We start from the raw sequence: 21,624 nt of genomic DNA, 5'->3' as shown, positions 1-21,624 counted from the left end.
CTGCTGGCTGTCCCGGCACCCTGGCTCACACGGTGCCTGTCGGAAGCCGTGTCCCCCTCACCAGGACATGTCCCAGGGCAAGGGGCTGCTCCAGGCATGGAGGGTTTCCAGGGACAGGGACAGCCTGGTTTGCAAACCACGAGATTAATTTCTAGAGGGGACCCAGCTGTGTTTTGAATTCATGCTCCGAACTAAGGCCCTGGATGTCTCAAGGCCAGGCTGGATGGGGCTTGGAGCAGCCTGGGACAGTGGAAGGTGTCCCTGCCATGGCAGGGGTGGGACACAACGAGCTGTGAGGTCCCTTCCATCCCAAACTGTCCTGCGGTTCAAACTCCTCTGGGCAGGAGGCTGCTGGAACTTTCCGTCACTGCTGAAGGTCCCGATGGCAATGGACAGAGCAACAGCCACAAGCTGAGGCCGTGAGACCGCTCAGGCCTTGCCAAGGCTGCAGACACCTCCCCATGGAGCAGGGAGTGCTGCTGCCTCCTTCAGGGATGTGGGTCAGTGGTGGGCTTGGCAGCGATGGGTTCACGTTTGGGCTCTGTGGCCTGAGAGGGCTTTTCCACCCCAAAGCATCCTGTGGCTCCGTGACAGCCCCCAGGAACGGAGCCCAGCACTGTGTGTTTGTCCTGCCACTCGTGTGACAATGCCACCTCCTGCTAGAAGGCTCATACAGTGCTGCAGGCCCCAGGAGAGAGGTAAAACAAAGAGAAAACAGCTCCTGAGAGTTAGGAATTTGCAGAACTCTCCGTGTCTGCGACGGCTGCTGTCTTTAGAGGGAAATGGCAGGGAGAACAAACCCATTAATGCAGCTGTTAATTGAAAACAGGACGGTGTGGAAAATGGGGTTTGTAATTATGAGACTAGCTATTAAGATACCATTTTTGCTTTTTAAAATGCCTGACTTCAGTACAGAGTATGGTGGAGTTATGCTTTAAAAAGTTAATTATTTCCAGTGCTTCAGAAAGAGAGAGAGGCCTGAGGTGAAAGTGACTTACCAAAATTGTCAGGACAGTTTTTTCAGTTATCAGTTGTAAAGCACCGTTGTAGAGTACGGGCTGAGCCTCAGTTTCTCTGCCGGTCTGCACCGTGCTTCCCTCCCGTGCGGGTCCTGCTCCTTCGCAGGGCTCTCCCTGCGGAGCTGAGCGCTGGCCATGGCTCTGGGTGGCTCGGGAGCTCTCAGGTCCCGTTTCTCACTCGCCCTTTTGGCCTGGTGGGGCAGTTCTGATCCCAGCGGCTTTTCCCTTCGGTGTCCCCATCCTGGCGTGGGTTTTGGGGCGGTGCTGGGCCTCGGCAGCGCCGTGAGCTGCAGGGCTGGCTCTGCGCTCAGGGACCCCGTCCCTCTCCAGCTGTGGGACCCCGGGGACGGGGCCGGGAGGGGTTGGGAGGGGCCGGGAGAAGGAACCGGGCGGGGTCGGGAGAAGGAACCGGGAGGGGTCGGTAGGGGTCGGGAGAAGGAACCGGGAGGGGTCGGGAGAAGGAACCGGGAGGGGTCGGGAGAGCCGGGAGGGGCCGGGAGGGGTCGGGAGGGGTCGGGAGAAAGAACCAGGAGGAGCCGGGAGGAGCCGGCCCCGCTCCTGCGCCCGGCGGGGCTGAAGGCGTGCGGGACAGACGGACAGCGCTCCTGTGCGGGCAGCAAACAGCTCCTCCGTCAGGGCAGCACGGGCTGCCAACAGCGCTGGGCTCCGACTGCGGGGCCAGTGATTCCTGCAGGGGGCCAGTGATTCCTACAGGGGCCAGTGATTCCTGCAGGGGGTCAGTGATAACTACAGGGGCCAGTGATTCCTGCAGGGGGCCAGTGATTCCTACAGGGGCCAGTGATTCCTGCAGGGGGTCAGTGATAACTACAGGGGCCAGTGATTCCTGCAGGGGGCCAGTGATAACTACAGGGGCCAGTGATTCCTGCAGGGGGTCAGTGATTCCTGCAGGGGGCCAGTGATAACTACAGGGGCCAGTGATTCCTGCAGGGGGCTAGTGATTCCTACAGGGGCCAGTGATTCCTGCAGGGGGCCAGTGATAACTACAGGGGCCAGTGATTCCTGCAGGGGGCTAGTGATTCCTACAGGGGCCAGTGATTCCTGCAGGGGGCCAGTGATAACTACAGGGGCCAGTGATTCCTGCAGGGGGCCAGTGATTCCTGCAGGGGCAAGTAATTCCTACAGGGTGCAAGTGATTCCTACAGGTGGCCAGTGCCCGCTGCAGGGAGCAGTGCGGGGGGTGTAACACACTGTGCTGCACACGCCGGCTGTGCCTGGAGCTCTTCCCCAGGGGATTGTGCCCCTCTGTCCCCGTGCTCAGGTGAGACCCCACCTGCAGAGCTGCCCCAGCCCTGGGCTCCGACATCAGAGGGACCTGGAGCTGCTGGAGAGAGCCCAGAGGAGCCACGAGCTGCTCCAGGGCTGGAGCCCCTCTGGAGCCAGCCTGGGAGAGCTGGGAATGTCCCCCTGGAGAAGGGAAGGCTCCAGGTAGAGCTCAGAGCCCTGGGAATGTTCCCCTGGAGAAGGGAAGGCTCCAGGCAGAGCTCAGAGCCCTGGGAATGTTCCCCTGGAGAAGGGAAGGCTCCAGGCAGAGCTCAGAGCCCTGGGAATGTTCCCCTGGAGAAGGGAAGGCTCCAGGCAGAGCTCAGAGCCCTGGGAATGTTCCCCTGGAGAAGGGAAGGCTCCAGGCAGAGCTCAGAGCCCTGGGAATGTTCCCCTGGAGAAGGGAAGGCTCCAGGCAGAGCTCAGAGCCCTGGGAATGTTCCCCTGGAGAGGAGAAGGCTCCAGGCAGAGCTCAGAGCCCTGGGAATGTTCCCCTGGAGAGGAGAAGGCTCCAGGCAGAGCTCAGAGCCCTGGGAATGTTCCCCTGGAGAAGGGAAGGCTCCAGGCAGAGCTCAGAGCCCTGGGAATGTTCCCCTGGAGAAGGGAAGGCTCCAGGCAGAGCTCAGAGCCCTGGGAATGTTCCCCTGGAGAAGGGAAGGCTCCAGGCAGAGCTCAGAGCCCTGGGAATGTTCCCCTGGAGAAGGGAAGGCTCCAGGCAGAGCTCAGAGCCCTGGGAATGTTCCCCTGGAGAAGGGAAGGCTCCAGGCAGAGCTCAGAGCCCTGGGAATGTTCCCCTGGAGAAGGGAAGGCTCCAGGCAGAGCTCAGAGCCCTGGGAATGTTCCCCTGGAGAAGGGAAGGCTCCAGGCAGAGCTCAGAGCCCTGGGAATGTTCCCCTGGAGAAGGGAAGGCTCCAGGCAGAGCTCAGAGCCCTGGGAATGTTCCCCTGGAGAAGGGAAGGCTCCAGGCAGAGCTCAGAGCCCTGGGAATGTTCCCCTGGAGAAGGGAAGGATCCAGGCAGAGCTCAGAGCCCTGGGAATGTTCCCCTGGAGAAGGGAAGGCTCCAGGCAGAGCTCAGAGCCCCTCCAGGGCCTGAAGGGCTCCAGGAGAGCTGGAGAGGGACTGGGGACAAGGGATGGAGGGACAGGACCCAGGGAATGGCTCCCACTGCCAGAGGGCAGGGATGGGTGGGAGATTGGGAATTGGGAATTCCTGGCTGGGCTGGAATTCCCAGAGCAGCTGTGGCTGCCCTGGATCCCTGGCAGTGCCCAGGGCCAGGCTGGAGCAGCCTGGGATGGTGGAGGTGTCCCTGCCCATGGGATGGGATGGGATGGGATGGGATGGGATGGGATGGGATGGGATGGGATGGGATGGGATGGGATGGGATGGGATGGGATGGGATGGGACGGGACGAAACGGGACGGGATGGGATGGGCTCTAAGGTCCCTTCCAGCCCAACCCATTTGGGTTTTCCCTGATCCTACAGCCACGAGGGTCTCCAAGCTTCAGCTCCTCTTTCCTTCTCTCAGCACTTCTTTGCTTCCAGTAAAGCTCAACTGGAATCCAGCACAAGTGTAGGATGGACACACGCCCAGTGGTACAAAAATGTACACTCACCCTTTCCTGAAAATGCAATAGTCATGGAGAAACAGGCAATTAATAATGTACAATAAACAATTTAGTCTTTTTTGCAACACCTGAAGCACAGTGAGTAAAAAAACACTGATTTGAGAAGAGTAGTATGAAATAAAACTATGCAAAAATGAAGCTCAGCCTGCACACTGGATGGAGGAAAAACTGGATTTTATTCAATTTTAATTAAATGGGATCTGGTTATTCAATATGGAGAAACTAGATTAAAACTGAGGCAAAAATTGAATCCCATTAATATTACCAGTAAATAAAAATACATTATTTTTTGGTTGAGGGAGCTTTAATAATAAAAGGCATCATAAAGAGAGAAATCAAAACTGGATTGTACATTCACCAGATTGTTCAATACAAAAGCCAACAAAATCAGCCCATATTGATGTGACAAGCAAGAAGAAATATATTAGTTTCCAGCTCACAACATTCCGTTACAAGATATCATTGGGAAACCAAGTCAATTTTGATATCAGTCAGATCCCCATTAAATGAGGCCACACTTCCAGCAGGTAATCCCTCCGGCCTGGCCCCTGCGGGCACCCGGAAAGGAGAGAGAATGGATTTATTGCAGCCCCTCCATTGCTCCCCAGGGGGCCTGGGTGGGCAAGTGCTGCCAGGCTCGGGGTGGCCACCACAGCCACTGCCACGTCTGGGGGCAGGAAAGCCCAGGAAGGGTTTTTTTTATTTAATATCTGCAATGATATTGAGGTCTTCACGTGTGAAATGATGCTGTGGATCAGCCTGGATAATGAGTGTTGTCTGGTGCTTGTCGTGGAAGGTGATGTGTTCCAGGGATATAAATATGTATTTCCAAAGCTGTTCCATGAAAAGAAAAAAAAAAAAAAAAAAAAAAAAAAAAAAAAAAAAAAAAAAACTGGGTCCAGGAGAGAGTTCCTAATATCCATACCTTAAAAATGTGATACTAAGCAAACAAAGTGAAAAACAAATGTTTCTTACCTAAAGTGTTTCTGCTCACTGGCGACAGAACAAGAGCTGCAAATGGAGAATGACGTTCAGGGAATAAGTCAACATTGAAGGAAATATGATAATAACATTAACAATAACATGAACTATATTAGTAACAATAATAGCAGTAATAATAATAATAATGATAATAATATAGTGTACCGTTTGAGGGTTAGGGTAAAATATTTTAATTAGGCATTCTCTAAGCAAATGTAAAGTGGCCCTTTGAGTGATCTGCCTAACGAGGCTCACGTGGCTTTCCAAAGCAGCTCCTGCCTTGCTTTCCCAGGAAGGGCAGTGAATTAAAGGCCTGTGAGGAGGCAGGAGCATCCTGCTGCCTGGACAGCTTCCTTGCCAGTGTAACCTGGTAATTGTGCCTGAGCCTGGCCTCCCGATGGCAGAAGCCTCCTTGTGCCTCAAATCCTGAGATGTTAATTTTCATCTCTGATTAAGCTGCAGACCAGTCGAGGCTCCTTTTATTAAGTCAGGCAGACTCCTACCTGCTTCCCGAGGGCTAAATTTGGCTGGCAAAGCCATTGTAATATTGTGTAATTAATTTGCCAGTCAAATAATTTCTGCAGGGCTCTAATTTACTTATCTGTCTGCAACACTAATGAATCTCCCAGTCAGTACTTTAATCATGTTTTCTGCCTTTTTATCTCCTTTTTTAACTCCAACTTTCCTAATTGTTTACTATGGGCTCATCTGTAACCTGTATGTTGAGGCTGTGTTTGTTCTTACAACAAAAGGCAGCCAAGCATGTGAACTCTGTAGTCCTCCTTCATGGCTGGGAGCTGCTGAAAGCCTTCCTTGCTTTATTCTTCAATTCCAGCAAGCAAGAGAGCTGAGTCAGTAAAAATCAAGATGCAAAAATCCAGCAGAAAAAGCCATTTGTATTTGGAGGACCTAAGGTGGTAACTTCATTCCAGCTCGTGTGACCTGTGTGCAGAACTTCCTAAAGGTCATTCCGAGCACTCTATTCCCTGACTAGTGCCAGGGGGTAAATATGCTTCAAAAAACGTGGGTATGACACCTGAGGACACCACTGAAGGGTGGCCATGGTGGTGGGTTGATGCTTGGACTCGATTATCTGAAAGCTCTCCTCCAACCTTAACGATTCTTTGATTCTTTGAAAAGTGACACTGGCGGGTTTTTACTTATTTAACTTTGCAAATCACATGTCTGTAGTAATTGTTTGTTTTTCTAATACATTTATTACATAAAATACTGTAGTAAGGGCACGTTCCTGTAGTGTTAAGTACTTAGGTGTCATTCCAACACACTAACTCTGATGTTTGTCACTTCACAAGTTTCCTAATCTCTAACAGAAATGGTTTTTGAAGGAGAACAGGAATGCTCAATAAAAGATAAATAATCATACAGAATCCCAGGATCCCTGAGGCAGGAAAAAGCCCTCCCAGCCCACCAAGTCCCAGCTGTGCCCCATGCCCACCCTGTCCCCAGCCCAGAGCCCTGAGTGCCACCTCCAGGTGACACCTGCAGGGATGGGCACTCCAAACCTCCCTGGGCAGTTCCAAGGCCTGAGCCCCCTTTCCATGGGGAAATTCCTGCTGCTGCCCACCCTGAGCTGCCCTGGGCCAGCCTGAGGCCGTTCCCTCTCCTCCTGTCCCTGTTCCCTGGGAGCAGAGCCCGACCCCCCCGGCTGTCCCCTCCTGGCAGGAGTTGTGCAGAGCCACAAGGTCCCCCCTGAGCCTCCTTTTCTCCAGGCTGACAGGCTGGAATTCAGGTTGGAATTCTGCACCCCCTCATTTGGATACCTCAAAGAAATGGATGACACAGCCATGTGATGAAAGAAAAATAATTCAATGTATTTAAGTGTAAATGTCTGGTGCCATCGCCGTGGGCTCAGGTGTTACACAGAGGTGTCAGACACACCTGGGAGCAGAGACCTGTGGCTCTGGCATTGCTCCAGGGCTGGATCCACCACATGAATCCTCTTCACCTGTTTGTTTTACACCACTGGGCTTTGCTGCTGCAGTCTACTGAATGAGAGCGTTGGTTTCCAGAAGGAATTCTGAGTGTAAACATTGAATCCTGGGAACAAGTGCCGTGGTAGGAAGCTGTGCTGGAAGGAAACACAGACTTGCCCATCTGTCTCCTCAGAGCCCTGCTGTGATCCCTGTTCCCATGCAGCCCGGGGACTTTGGAACAGAGCTCTTGTCAGGCTCCACCAGCGTGGAGAAGAGATGCTGTGGTAAACAGCGAGGGAGTTTATGCGTGTATCTGACGAGAATTGACGAAAAACGCAGAAACTTGAGCACATCAAAGAAAAGCCCATCCCCAGGGCCAGGGGCGAAAGGCGTGAGGTTCCCGAGGTACCAGCAATGAGTTAATCCCACCAAGGAATGCGGAGGAGCTGCCACATAACAGTGACATTGTTTTTCCCTGATGTCAGCGCAGAAACCCAAACACAAAGAGGTGAATGTAGTCCTTGGAGGCAGCTGAATGTGGAGCTTGTGCCGGCATCCAGCCGCATTGAAACAAGATGACAAAGTGTTTCCTGGAAGCAGGGCCAGCTGGGCCGTGGTGGGAAGGATCAGGGATGTGCTGTGGTGGGAAGGGTCAGGGATGTGAGCAGGACAGGGCCCCGTCCTGCTCCCTGCTGTTTGTGAGCACGCAGCTCTGGCAGGGCCGGGGCTTCCAGGCAGTGATTCACATCCATCCATGGGCATTCTATTTTCCTCTACGGTCACTTCAAGGCACCTTGTTTTCTCCCGTGACATCCTCGTGCAGAGCCTTGCCTGAACAATTCATCTTATCCTGTGTTTGGTAGGTGATGAGGTGTAGAGCATATTTAGACCAGGCTGGATGAGAAGCCCTGTTTCACTTCAATATAGGCAGCACTTGTATCGCTGCCACAGGGACAGTAATTAAATACTTGCTGATAGGCTTCGGGTGTGGAGCTGCTCTTGTCAGCAGGCAGAATGTGCTCTGCCTCCATCCACCTCCCAGAGGGGAAGTTCCACAATCCGGTGACTGTCCATCACAGCTGACAAATCCATAACAGAACAGTGATATCTGTATTATTCATTTCTGGCTGTTCTGGACTCTACAGGAAAGTAAACAAAATGAGAAAAAAAAAAAAAACTGAAGAGAAATATTTAAATTGCTTTGTGTTTTTATTGCAAGGTGGGTATTAGCACCCTTGGCTCAGCTTGGTGAGGAGCCATGGGCACTCTGCACCTTAGGTTACACACAAACCAGAGTTTGGGTGTTGATTGGGAAAACCAGACCCAGTTACTCCCAGAAAGCAGCTTCCTAAAGTCTGGCTGGAAGAAAGTCGAGCTGTAATCGCTGCTTTCTGACAGGGTGGAAAAGCCTGAGTGACCAAGGTTATGGATGTCGAACTGGGGATGGCCGGGAGGGGAAGGGCCCTGTGGGATCGGTGGGGGAATAAATTAAATACGGTATCCAGTGTTCTCCCCTGGCAGGGTGGGCACAGGTGCCCAGAGCAGCTGGGGCTGCCCCGATCCCTGGCAGTGCCCAGGGCCAGGCTGCACGCTGGGGCTGGAGCTCCTGGGGCAGTGGGAGGGCTCCGTGCCCTGGCAGGGGGGCACGGGGCGGCATTTAGGGATTTGAACCGCTCCCCGGCTGCGGGCCAGCCCGCTGCACAGCGCGGGCACCCGGCGCGGCCCGGGCCATGGCGCTTGGCTCCGGACAGCACCGGGCACGCCTGTGAACGTCACGGACGCCGCTGCTTTCGCTGGGTCTCCGCCACGGGAAGAACGGGTCGGGGTTGCTCTCCGTTAGCACCAGGGCTCCCGGCCCGCCGGCTCCTGCCCCCGCTGGGGACGCCGCGGGGCTCAGCACCGCGGGCTGCCCCGGGCCGCGAGCCTCTGCTGCGGCTCCCCGCACTCGGACGGGCCGGTGCCGCCCCCGGGGCTCCGTGTCCCGCTGCCGGGGCTCCGTGGCCGTGTCCCGCTGCGGGCCGAGCGCGGTGCCGGCAGAAGGAGCTGTGCGGGGCCGGGCCGGGCTCCTCTCCATTTGGGGGCGCCCGGCGCGAAGCCATCGCAGCCGGGGATGTAGCTCAGTGGTAGAGCGCGCGCTTCGCATGTGTGAGGTCCCGGGTTCAATCCCCGGCATCTCCAGGCGCTTCTTTTGGCTTTTTTTTTTTTTTTTTTTTTCCTCCGGTGTCCCCTCGCGGCCGCTGGCTCCGCCGGGCCGGGCCAGCACCGCGTCGCCGGCACGGCACGGCACGGCACGGCACGGCACGGCCGTCCCGGTGCCGCTTCCTCCCGCCCGGGAGCCCCGCGGGGAAAATCAAAGAGCTGCGGCCACAAAACGCGGCGGCTCGTCCGCCGGCAAAAAGGAGTTGCATTGGCCGGGAATCGAACCCGGGCCTCCCGCGTGGCAGGCGAGAATTCTACCACTGAACCACCAATGCGAGCTTGACAAGCTCTCCCCGCCCCTGCCTGAAGCGGAGCACCCACGGCACCCATGGTACCGATGGTGTCAATGGTGCCGGGGGCACCGAGGGCACCGAGGGTACCGAGGGCACCGCTGGCACTGCTGACACCGCTGGCATCAGTGGCACCGATGGTACCGATGGTACCGCTGGCACTGCTGACACCGCTGGCATCAGTGGCACTGATGGCACCGAGGGTACCAATGGCACTGCTGGCACCGATGGTACCGATGGTACCAATGGTACCAATGGCACCGATGGTACCGATGGTACCGATGGTACCAATGGCACGGATGGCACTGATGGTACCAATGGCACCGATGGCACCGATGGCATTGCTGACACCGCTGGCACCGCTGGCATCAGTGGCACCGATGGCACCGATGGCACTGATGGTACCGATGACACTGATGGCACTGCTGACACCGCTGGCACCGCCGGCATCAGTGGCACCGATGGTAACGATGGCACCGATGGCACCGCTGGCACTGCTGACATCGCTGGCACCGCTGGCATCAGTGGCACTGATGGCACCGATGGCACCGCTGGCATCAGTGGCACCAATGGCACCGATGGCACCGCTGGCACTGCTGACACCGCTGGCACCGCTGGCATCAGTGGCACCGATGGCACCCACGGCACCGCACCCCCCTGCTTTGTTCTCCCTCTCAGCCCCACGTGCTCACACAGCACTTTTCAGCCATCATTTCCCAGGGAAAAAAGTTTTTAAGCAGTCAGCACTCGCCATTATACATTTTTCCTCTAAAGGATTAAAAAAACCCTGGGAAAGGGTATAATGCACCCATCACACACCCCACAGAGTCTGCCCTGCTGCTTTTGGTCTTGCTCATCTCTCACAGATGCAAGATGTCACTAATCATTATTTCTGTAAGCATTTTAAAAACTTTTTTTTTTTCCTGTCAGCATATTTGAAAACTTCTTTCGTTTCTAAGCATTCTCTTTGTATCAGGGATAAACTAATAAGCAAGGAGTGATTTAATGGAAGAACTTCAGGAGATTACAGGTGAAGGTTTCCAAGATTCTTTACCCCTAGCACTATGGTTGGAGTCGATCTTAAAGGTCTTCTCCAACCTAAATGGTGCTATGATCGTTCTTTACATTTAAAAGCTTTCAGATCAAGTCACAAATGTGTATTTTTGTTCCTTTTCCATCCTGGAAGGACTTCGCCAGGGGAGACCAGCAGTTAAGGCCTCAGAGGCTCAGCTGATCCACAAAGGAGTCATCAGAGCGTGCTCAGGATGGTCTCTGAGACTTGCCAGGTGATGACATTTCAGCACGCTGTGCCTGTGTGTGGTGATGTCAACAGTGAGTCCTGGACTGTGCTGTGTCATGGCCACACTGTGTCCCAAAATAAAGGATGCACACTCCTGACGCTCAGTTTGCCTTGGACACGCTCCCACAAACAGCCACGCGTGAGCCAGAGTCCAAGGAAAAGCTGCAACGAGTGCTTCACGTCAAGGGAGCACGGAGATTTACGTACCGAGTGCTGGAGAACACCGCCCGGGCAGGAGGAACAGCCACAGCACCCACCTCGGCACAGGGCAGAAGCAAGCGGGTGTTTTCTGGTTCAGCTCTGTGGCACTGCAGGTCATGTTCCAGTGTCCTGTGTGTGGATGTGCAAGAACACCACAATGTGACAACCCAGCACAGCTCCCTTTCCTTCTCAGCTTCTCCTGGCAGAAGGAGACATAATAAAAACTGTAAGTAATAATTGTTATTGAGGCTCTGGCTTACGGTTGGATTAGTCAGCCTAGCAAAACTGTTTCCTCAGACAAGCCCAGGACCAGAACCCTCCAAGCACTTAGACAAACACTACTCATATTGAGAAGCCCCTAATTCCCTTTTTGCTGTGTCTGGGACTCAGCCACGCGGGGGCTTCTCCCTGCTTTTGTCCTCCTCTCATTCCTGGTGAGCTGAGGCTCTGCCAGGCAGGGACATCTGGCAACATCTGTGCACAGCCACATGGGACCCAGCAGCGTGTCCTCTGAGAGGGTCACGGAGTCAAAACCCGTGGGCTGGCTGAGGTTGGAAAAGCCCTGTGAGATCACCGGGTCCAACAGGTCACCCAGCGCTGGCAGGGCCACCTCTGAGCCCTGTCCCCAGGTGCCCCTGTGCTCCGCGGGACAGGCAGAGCAGAACGTGCTGCTCCTGCCACGGCCTGGAGAATTATTGCACAGAGGGTCCCTGCAGTGACAGACTTTGCACTACCCGTTCCCAGAGCAGAAATGGAACCTGTCCTTGCACTCGTGGTTAACAACTCAGAGAACAGTTTCTCATGTCCCTCAGGCTGTTTTACATCTGCTCAGAACATCTCAGAGTGTTGGCTGACGTCCTGCAGGGAATTCTGTCAGCAGGAGGAGTTTGGAGACTCCCAGGCCTCCCTGGGGCCCAAATGTCAGCCCAGAACACGTTCTGGGAACCCGTTCCCAAGCTGTGTGACCCAGGCTCACACTTGGCTTCCCTCAGAGCAGACTGGGAGTAGGAGGTTGCTGAACGGGGCAGAAATTGAGACCTGCAATATTAGAAATGGTGGTCCAGAGCCTCAGAACTGGTGAGAATCTCACAGGATCAGTTCAGCTGAGTAGAAATCAGAATCCTACTCCCACAAAACAAGCAGTTCTAAAGGGTTCCTTGTCTTAGCTGTCACAATGGCTGGGAGAAGGTTTCCTGCCAAGCTGCAGTGCCGATGGAGCTGTTCCGTGTGCCCCAATGGACACGGCACTGTTGCAGCAAGCCCAGAGGAGGTTACAGAGTTGGTAAGGGGACTGGAGCTCCCCTCTGAGCCTGAGAAAGCTGGGCCTGTTCAACCTGAAGGGGAGAAGGCTCTGGGGACACCTCACAGCCCCTTCTAGTCCCTAAAGGGGTGTACAGCAGAGCCAGAGAGGGACTCTTCACCAGGAGCTGCAGGGAGAGGGCAGCGGGGAATGGTTTCACACTGACGGAGCGGAAATTTAGGTCAGATATGTGGAATAAATCCTTCCCTGGGAGGATGGAAAAGCCCTGGCACAGGTTCCCAGAGCAGGTGTGGCTGCGCCTGGATCCTGGCAGTGCCCAAGGCCAGGCTGGACACTGGGGCTTGGAGCACCTGGGACAGTGGAAGGTGTCCCTGCTTCTGGCTGAGGCCTGACAGAGCAGAGCCCCGGAGGTTCAGGTGTTTCTGCTGACTCTGCTGTGTCCCTCTGAGGAGGATGCTGCAGCTCAGGGCCACCTGCAGCCTCTCTCCACAAGTTCAGCTGGTGCACTGTGACAGGAATAGGGTTGGGTTGATAGGCAGTGGTAAATCTGCTCAAATCAAGCTTCAAAGTGCAGGTGTGGCTTACCTGGGGTGTGGCAGTGGGTATCATTGCTTCCCTCCTGCCTGCTGGCTTGGACACGTGCTCCCATGTCTCGTGGAGGAACTGCGCAGTCATCCCATATAAAATGGGTGTTGCACTGATCTTTGTCCTGGCACATGAAAATGGGGAAGTGTGACAGCACAGCTGTACCTGCACCGCTGGCTCTGATCCACCTGCTCACGTGGAGCTGCATTAAACCATGTATGTCCTGGAGGAGCAGCTGAGCGAGCTGGAAAGGGCTCAGCCTGGAGAAAAGGAGGCTCAGAGGGGACGCTGTGGCTCTGCACAACTCCTGCCAGGAGGGGACAGCCGGGGGGGTCGGGCTGTGCTCCAGGGAACAGGGACAGGAGGAGAGGGAACGGCCTCAGGCTGGCCCAGGGCAGCTCAGGGTAGACAGCAGGTTGAAATTTTTTAGAATTTCAGGAAGAATTTCTTCACAAAAGAGTACTCAGGCCTTGGCAGGGGCTGCCCAGGCAGGTTTGGAGTGCCCATCCCTGGAGGTGTCCAAGGAATTCCACGACCTGTCACTCAGTGCTCTGGGCTGGGGACAGGGTGGTCATCGGGCACAGCTTGGACTCGATGGCCTTGGAGGCCTTTTCCAACATCAGAGATTCTGTGATTCTGTACATGGAGATCTTAGAAATAAAGCCCAATGAGTGAATCAGAGCACCATGAAAGACAGCAAACCTCTGTGTAAGAACCAGCTGGTGTTTCACTGACACACACACACACCACTTTGTATCACCAGGTGAGCCCAGTGAAGCCTTCCAAAGCACTGAAGATAACAAGAGGCCTTTCAAAATGGCTTCGCAAAGCCTCTCCATAAAGGCTTCCCAAGCATGTTCCCGTCTCCTCTTCCAGAGTGCAGAGAAACTGCCCCATCCCCGGCAAGTTCTCCGCTGAGTGGAGCACACGCACATCAACTCGATTTTAACAGGTCACAGAACAAGCCGGGCATTTAAAAATATCCACCCACCCAAAAGGACAAATGAATCCGCATTGTGGAGCCCTCAGCAAAGATGGTTGGAACAAAACAAACAAAACAATCGTGGTAATCTTTTAGGGAAGACTTATAATGTAGAACAACTTGTCAGTGCGGGTTAAAGTTTTAAGGCCTAGCAATTTTGACAGCGTCCCTTTGAGCACAGTGAGCGCGCGGGGACGAGCAGGACAGCAAAAGGTCACTTGGTCACACATATCTGCTGCCTCTCTGAAGTTTAGCTCAAGAGCCACTAGGCACGTCCCAATTAATTATTTAAATCTGCAGGGAGGAATATTTCAGTAGATGAAAAAGCATAATGTGAAATTCCGGGGAAGGTACAGGATGGCTGGCGTGGTCAAAATGGTGCTGAGGGAAAATGGGGTGAGATATCCCTGCCACGGCTTTCGGACACGGAGAGGAGCCACTCCCATGCAGGAGTGCTGATTGTTCCAGATACCAGCCTCTCAGGGATTTTCCAATATCCTTTCTTTTTCAATGGAATAGTTCTGGATCACAAAAGGTCACTGAAACCAAATTGACAATGATACATGTGGTTATTTAAAATAACTTCTCCCGGCACAATTATTGATGATGCTGCTGGCAATCTGCAAGTTCCTTATAAATGCATGGACACCCTGAAACTGTTCATCCCAGGTCCTGCCTAAAGCGTCCCAAAAGAAAGCCATCAGGCAGGCAATGCCAGGGAAATGGGCATTGGAAGCAAACAGGAGACTCAAATCCTGGATTTATTCATTATGGGATACCAGGCTGGGAATTTTAAAAAGCCACTGTAGATGTCTTTGAAGAGGCTTTCTAAGCTTTTCCTAATAAATTCAATGGAGAAAATACCTGGATAAACAGCAGACATGTGCAGTCTACCAGGGCTGTTTTCATCTGTCATTGTCTGAGAGAAAAAAATAATACAGCACAAATTCTGAAGAGCCTTTTGCCTTGCTTTTGCTGAATACAATCTCTCACTCCAGCACATGTACAGAAAATAAACTTATTAGGGTTTTTTTCATATTTCCTCCCACAACAAAGATCCCTAAACATTCAAAGAGAAAATAACTGCTCTTGACTAGTCCAAGCAGTCTTGCTTTCTAAAAGATACTGCCCTTCTTGTCTTTACCAATGGAATTCATGCGGTCCATCAGACCTAGCTCGGCCATTTGCCCCACAAAAACACGGATGCTCCACATCCCTTCCTTCCATTCCCTCCTGTGCTGCCGTTGCAGGGAGAGGCCAATTAATGATGGCGTTTGTCCTGCTACAAATAACGTGACCCGTGACCTTATTGTTTTAAAACTGCAATTTTTGCATTTGTTTCTGCGGCTCAGCCCTGACGTGGGATCTCGATGGGGCAGCAATCAATCAGACATAATTACAGCGCTTACACATCATAATAGGAAAACCAGCCCCTCTCTCTCCCTCGGACTCACGGACACGGCGGCTGGATTTATCTGCTGCAGTGTAGGGAAATAAATCCCTGAACAGCAGCAGCACATCCTGCTCCAGCCGCAAGCTGAGCGCGGGGAAAGCCCAGGGCTGTACCTGCTGGGACACCCGATACCACAGCCACCGCAGCCCGAGATGGGAGCGACTGACATGCTTCACCACAGCCACCACCTGCATCTCCCAGCGGCAGCACCTGCCGGGGATCCTGCTGCAAAAATCCCAGCAGAGCAACTCTGCGTCTGTTTCTGTCCCTTTGTCTCAGCTCTCCTGCGAATGTCACCACCCTTGCTCCTCACCAAGACATCTTCCTGAAGACAGATTAGCAGAAAACGTGTTTGTGAACGTATGAACAGATTTTCTTCGTATGATACATAACTCTGGCATGCAGTCAGGAAACGATGATGATATTTTCCCCCATCTTCCCTTGCTAATGAAGAGAAACTGCCTCTGGGGTTGAGGACAAAAGGTGAACTCTCCCTGCACACAATTTACACCTGCTGAGCACATGATTTTGGGCATCTGAAATTCCTGTCTTGGCAGGTGTCCCGGGGACCAAGCCACACGCACGGAGACTTACTCTGGAGGTAATATTTTCATCCAGGCATTAAATAAAAATCAGACTTGAGAGGGATGAATTTTACAATACTTTCAGGCATCTCATTTTTTTACTTAACCTTGTAAAACTTTCACTCTTCAAACTTATGGAGCCCAATCTTAATCAGTAACTAAGATAAAAAGACTGGAGTAGTTGAACAGAAGCCTCAAGCAGGGGAGAGAACAGCCCATCCCTGTTTATTGGTAGCCGCACTGTGACAGTGGGGAGAACCTCTCCTGGAAAGCGAGATTGCTTGGGAAATGTGATCCTTATGAAGTTTTCACTTTCCCTTTATGAGGAGAGTAGTACAACGCTCTCATTTTTCTACCCCCTTCAAGATTTTGCAGGTTGGAAAAAGTTGATGAGACACAGCAGTGCTGGGGTGCAGAAAATGTTCACTTGGAAACTGGCTATAGATAATGTATTTTGCACTCATAAACTGCCCTGTGTCAATTAAAATTTGTCATATATTAACACTGACAGTGCAGCTGCATCTCAGTAGACAACCACTTGGGTGGGAGGACAGGAGATTCTCCCAGCTCTAACAAGTATTTGTTAGAGATGGGTGAAACATGTAGTGCCATGTTGGAACACATATATGGGGTAGGCATTCATATCCAGAACTTGTGTGTGTTGGATCATGCTGAAATTATTTGCCACAAACTGCATTTAAATCCTTTTTTTTTTTTTTTTTTTTTTTTTTTTTTTATCCCAATAATTCTTCTTCTGTTCTCACATGCTCCAAAAACACACACACCCTAAAACCATATCCTTAGAAAACAATGAATCATTTTCTGGTCTTTTCCCTTTTATTTTCAAATCTTTCTCTTCAGTTGACAGCTTCTAAGCAGGAGTATCTACTACTTCCAGCTGCCCCTCGAGATCTTAGCCCCTTTTAAGAGCACTAATGCTCCTGGGATAAACACTGCTCCCATCACCAGTGACTGAATATCACTGACTTTGCAGAACTCATGAAATCCAACCCTTGCAGTTGTTTAGTGACTTGAAATGACACCCAGACAGCTGAAGACCACGATCAGCTGCGCCGGCGGTGGAGCCGGGCCCCACGCGTGGGCCGGAGGCCTCCGGTACCGCCTCCGGTACCGCCAGCGGCGCAGCCCCGGGGAGGGGCCGCCATGGGCGGCGACCCCCATCACGCAAGCCCGGGGATGAGGAGGCCGCAGCGGGCCCCTCCCCGCGGGCCCAGGCCGCAGCGGCGGGGCTCCCGCGGCCTTCGGCGGGGCAGCCGCGGCCCCGGGCGGACCGCGGGGCGGGGAGGTGCCGGCGGTGTTGAGGCGGAGCTCGGGGGAGCCTGGCTGGCTGCTGCAGGCGGAGGGCGGGCGGGGAGAGAGCCGCCCTCCCCTCTTCTCCTCCCGCCGGCCGGCGAGCAGCCCGCAGAGGGACGCGGGCTCCCGGCGCTCCCGCAGTAAGTGCCGTTGGGGTTTCTGTGTGAGCGGGGTTCGCAGCCGCGGCGGGCGGGATGGAGGGAGCGGGGCCGGCCCGGACACGCGGGCGGAGCCGCGCGGTGAACGCCGCAGTTGCTTTTATTGTAAACGCGTACCCACCGCATCCTGCCTGCCTGCCTCTCCTCCACATCCTGCCCTGCTGCCCGGAGAAGCTGCCCCATCCCTGGCAGTGTCCCAGGCCAGGCTGGACGGGGCTGGGAGCAGCCCGGTCCAGTGGAAGGTGTCCCTGCCATGGCAGGGGTGGGACCGGAGCATCGTTAAGGTCTCTTCCCACCCGAACCATTCTGGGATTTCATCGTTCCATGTGTAAGGCTCAAGAACAGCATGGGCAGATGGGATATTGGGAAGGAATCCTTCCTGGGAGGATGGCAGGCCCTGGCACAGGTGCCCAGAGCAGCTGTGGCTGTACTGGATCCCGGCAGTGCCCCAGGCCAGGCTGGACGCTGGGGCTGGAGCAGCCTGGGACAGCGGGAGGGGTCCCTGCCATGGCAGGGGTGGGATGACATGGGCTTTAAATCCCTTCCAACCAAAACCACCCCGTGATTCTATGATCTTACACAGCAGCTTTCACTTCCAAGTGCTCTCAGCCTCCTCCCCCTGTTTTATTTAAGCTTTTGGATGGGAAAAAGAAAATACAAAAAAAAAAAAAAAAAAAGAGTGTGGCAGTTTTACAGAAGGGCTGCAGAGCCCCTGGCAGCTGTCCTGAGTGCGGGTCATCCCTGTGCTCCCTGAGAATGTCCCACAACGAGAAGTCCAGCCTCAGTGTCTCCCTGTCCAAGACAGCTGCTGTGTGCCTGTGGGTATCTGTATATAATAAATAGGAGGTTGTAAAGCTTCTATGTATTTTTTCTTGGATGGAGCTGACAGAAGTAATATCTCCCATTATAAAAAAACCCCTGAATTCTTGGTAAAAATAGCACAGCTGTAGAAACACTGAACTTTGTAAAATGAAAGTAAGTAATTACTTCCGCTGAACGTACTCGTGGGACCATTGCTTGGTGTCCTAAACTTCTCTGAGTTCTTACGTCTGTTAAGCAGGCAGTAAATGTTTGTAAGCCTAATCCTGCAGGATTAAATGTGTAAATGTGTGTGTGGAGAGCCTGGGTTCAAAAGCAGCTGGATTTACTCCCTTCTTGGCTTCTCCTGTTACTGTGAACAGGTAGTACAGGTGTGCTGAGAGCAGCTCCTTTCACCTGCTGCTGACAAGCAGGGGCTCTCCTCCCCTCCAAAGGAGTAGCAATTTCTTCTATTCCCTGCTCCTTTCCACCCTTTTCTTTTCCTCACTCATTCATGGTTACAGTTCTTCAGGAATTTTCAGTGATGAGCAGTGCCTGATTAGCCAGTAAAGACTTGGTCTGATAGTTCAGGATCTTTCTGTGTAAATATGTAAAGCAAAGTCCAGTATTGCCCCTTCAATAGCAATAACCAGAATATTATTCATTTTAACATTAGGCATTAGCAGTTTACTTAGTCTGAAGTTGGATGGAAGTTTTGAGTAGGCAAGAGTGTGCATAAATAATAATTCATACCCCTTGCATGTAATTTGTAGCATTACTTTGGTTGTGTATATATATGGATTTACACTTTGTTTTGCTTAATTACGTGTGTGCACAGGACCACAGTAATAATAACAACGTTGTGAACTAGACCTTGCTGCATAATGTAGTATTTTCTCTAGAGATCCATTTCTACGTGCTGGCTGTCCCCGACAGGAGTTTAGGAAGCTGGCAGGATGTGGTCAGTGCAGAGGCCATTCATGCAGAGCAGTTTTCCAAAGGACAGCTCCTACGGGTTCCTTGCTGTGCCTGCTTTGTCTCCACACAAGTCTCTGCAAGCTTTAGCAAACATTTGAAAGAAATGTGGGTTTTCTGCTGTCAGTTTGCAGTTGTGACTTCCACCTTCCACTCGTAGTTGATGGTTTCAAAACAGGGCTTGGCATTTGCAAGTAGCTCAGTTAGGCAATATCTTCCTTGTGCTGGTGCTTGTTTGTGTGCTGGCAGATGGGAGCTGGGGAGTTGTTTTGCCCTTTGTTTGTGAGCTGGGTACCCTCTGGTTTAGTCTTAACCAGAGCTCTGCCAGCCTGGCGGTACAGATTAACTAAGCCACGGTATGTTCTTGGCCTCGTGGTTGTAGTTGGCACCTGGGTTTTTGCAGGGATTAGCTGTGTCATGGTGGGTGTGCTCCTGCAGCTGCTGGGAGCACAGGATGTGAGCACCAGGGTGCTGATCCCTGCCCCTGCCACCCTCCTGGGACCTGCTGGGCAAGGGACACTGTGGCCAAGGTGGAAAACAGGAACAGGCTGGGCTCTGCTCCCAGGGAACAAGGACAGGAGGAGAGGGAACGGCCTCGGGCTGGCCCAGGGGAGCTCAGGGTGGGCAGCAGCAGGAATTTCCCCATGGAAAGGGGGCTCAGGCCTGGCAGGGGCTGCCCAGGGAGCTTTGGGGTGCCCATCCCTGCAGGTGTCCCAGGAATTGTGGAGGTGGCACTCAGGGCTCTGGGCTGGGGACACGATGAGGACTGGGCACAGCTCAGACTCCATGACCTTAGAGGGCTTTCCCAACCTCAGTGTTTCTGGGGATTCTGTGAAATAAAAATTAAAGGGTGGAAAAAGAAAGCTGAAGCACGTGAGACAGACATGGAAGATGACCCTTTAAGGAAGGAAGGATTCCTGCACTTCCACTGCTCCACGGGTGCTTTGTGGCTCAGACTGGAGCCACTTGGGGTAAACACTGCGGGGCAGAGACCACAGAGCTGTCTGCAGCAGCGTTGGGCTCTAGGGCTCCACTAATTAGCTCTTGGTAATGTAGATGCAGCCTGTTTCTTCCAAAAAGCTTCACTTTAGGAAACAGCTTTTGTTACGTAAGGAACAGACGGTTTGTAATCAGACCTCTTCCACAACATAACAGTATTGATTTTGGAAACATTCCATATCCCTAAATGGCTCTCTCTGAGCCAGGTTCCTGAGCGAGCGTGTAGCTCTGTCCCCAGGGGTTTCCAGGTGAACTCACCCCGAATCACAGCCAGATCCTGTGGATGGAGTCCAAAGTCTTAGACTGGGTTGTTTTTATTTGCTTTGCAAAGCTTCTCAAACGAAGCGTTGATTCTGATTTCAGAGCGAATCTGAACGCAGGCCCCTCCTCCAGGATTAGATTTGCATGTGCTATCAGGTCTCAATCTGTATCCCAGGATATAAAACTAGGCTACTTCCTTGCCACACCTAAGTATTCACCTAGTTTGTAGCTATTTTTTGAGCAGGTTCCAGTTTGTGTGTGCAGATATATGTCCAGTCTTGTAAAAAGCAAAGCACCTTGTTTTCTAACCCCTGCTCCTTGAGTCTCTGGCTAGTGAGTGGAAGGAAGAGCATGGATAAAGTGTCAGCATTGGGATCAAGTTGAACTGGCATACTGTCTATTCAAATATCCGCATTAAAAATGAGGGGATTGAAGAATATTTAAAAAATATGGGAAACAGCTATAAATTAACCGTATCTGACAAGAGCATTTCTTTCTAGTGGCAGTAATTGGCTTACAGTCATTGTATTGTGTGTGGTTGATGGCTGATATGAACCCCCACCAACAGTGAAAGCAAGAGTGACTATTTGAGAAGTTTAAGTTAAAAAAACATTGGCACAGGAACACAAAAGTATGGAAATCATCCTGCACACATTAGTCAGTGATCAGGCTGGAGACCAGGCTTCCCACTCCTTCCAGTAGGACAGGAGGGAATTGAAATACTTTCCTCTAGAACTTGATAAATATATTGTGATGTTTGTATGCTGGGAAAGCTCAAAATGCCTGTTGACATTGGAGTTTCGTTGTATTCCTGTTGGTCCTTAGATACAGTTCTTGGGATTGCAGCCATCCCTGTCTGCAGTGTTGCCTCATTCCCAGAAACATGCTACTGTTTGTGGCAAGACTATTGCTATTGAAATTCCAAGAGGGATTTACACAGAGGACTCTTCCCCTCTTCATCTGTAAAGTGGGAGGGTAATGAAGCAGAAGAAAAAGAAGTGGTTAGGCTAAAATCGAAACACTGGGCACTCAAAAGAGGAGCTAAAAAAGTTTGTTCCTTGTGGGACAGAGTTCACAGCAGTTGTTCTGTCATCTAAAGCTGGGTGGGAATATCTTGGTGTCTGAGTGCGGAAGGCAGATGAAGTAGTTGGAAGCAGTAGGACCAAGAGGAGGAATGAGGATAGAATACCTAATTTCCGCTTTGTTTCTCCTCTATTTTTGTGCCTGACAAGTGCTGCAGCCACTTTTGGGCATGAGAGCCAAGCTGGTTGCCTGTGCTGGAGCGTGGGAAGGACTTTCCCCATATGGTGAAGTGCTGCTTGGCTTCCACTTACCGGCACAGGTGGCCTGGGGGGATTGGGAGTTTAAATTCTGCGTGCAGGACATTACGCAGCTGTGAGGTGACCCTGCGAGCTGTCTGGA

General features: G+C 52.6%; 1 protein-coding gene, 1 long non-coding RNA gene and 2 other non-coding genes across 4 annotated transcripts in view; 3 read left to right on the top strand and 1 right to left on the bottom strand.

Moving 5' to 3' along the window:
- Positions 1 to 8,948: 8,948 nt before the first annotated feature.
- Positions 8,949 to 9,020, top strand: TRNAA-CGC (transfer RNA alanine (anticodon CGC)). The gene has a single exon. It is a non-coding gene; the product is annotated as a tRNA-Ala (tRNA).
- Positions 9,021 to 9,245: 225 nt separating this feature from the next.
- Positions 9,246 to 9,316, bottom strand: TRNAG-GCC (transfer RNA glycine (anticodon GCC)). Its single transcript has one exon. It is a non-coding gene; the product is annotated as a tRNA-Gly (tRNA).
- A 4,125-nt stretch (positions 9,317 to 13,441) lies between these two features.
- LOC137477570 (uncharacterized) lies at positions 13,442 to 14,698 on the top strand. Its single transcript, XR_011001049.1, has 2 exons — positions 13,442 to 13,741; positions 14,482 to 14,698. It is a non-coding gene; the product is annotated as an uncharacterized lncRNA (long non-coding RNA).
- Positions 14,699 to 17,000: 2,302 nt separating this feature from the next.
- The window catches only part of GPD2 (glycerol-3-phosphate dehydrogenase 2), a 52,014-nt gene continuing 47,390 nt past the window's right edge, over positions 17,001 to 21,624 (top strand). Inside the window, exon 1 of the mRNA XM_068195055.1 lies at positions 17,001 to 17,151. The gene's annotated coding sequence lies outside the window, so the exon portion shown is untranslated. The remainder of the gene's footprint in view (positions 17,152 to 21,624) is intronic.

This window comes from Anomalospiza imberbis, chromosome 7 (genome assembly GCF_031753505.1).
Source record: "Anomalospiza imberbis isolate Cuckoo-Finch-1a 21T00152 chromosome 7, ASM3175350v1, whole genome shotgun sequence".
NCBI classification, from domain to species: Eukaryota; Metazoa; Chordata; class Aves; order Passeriformes; family Viduidae; genus Anomalospiza; species Anomalospiza imberbis.
The sequence above is the reverse complement of the archived record's forward strand: the minus strand, read 5'-3'. Positions and strand labels throughout refer to the sequence as shown.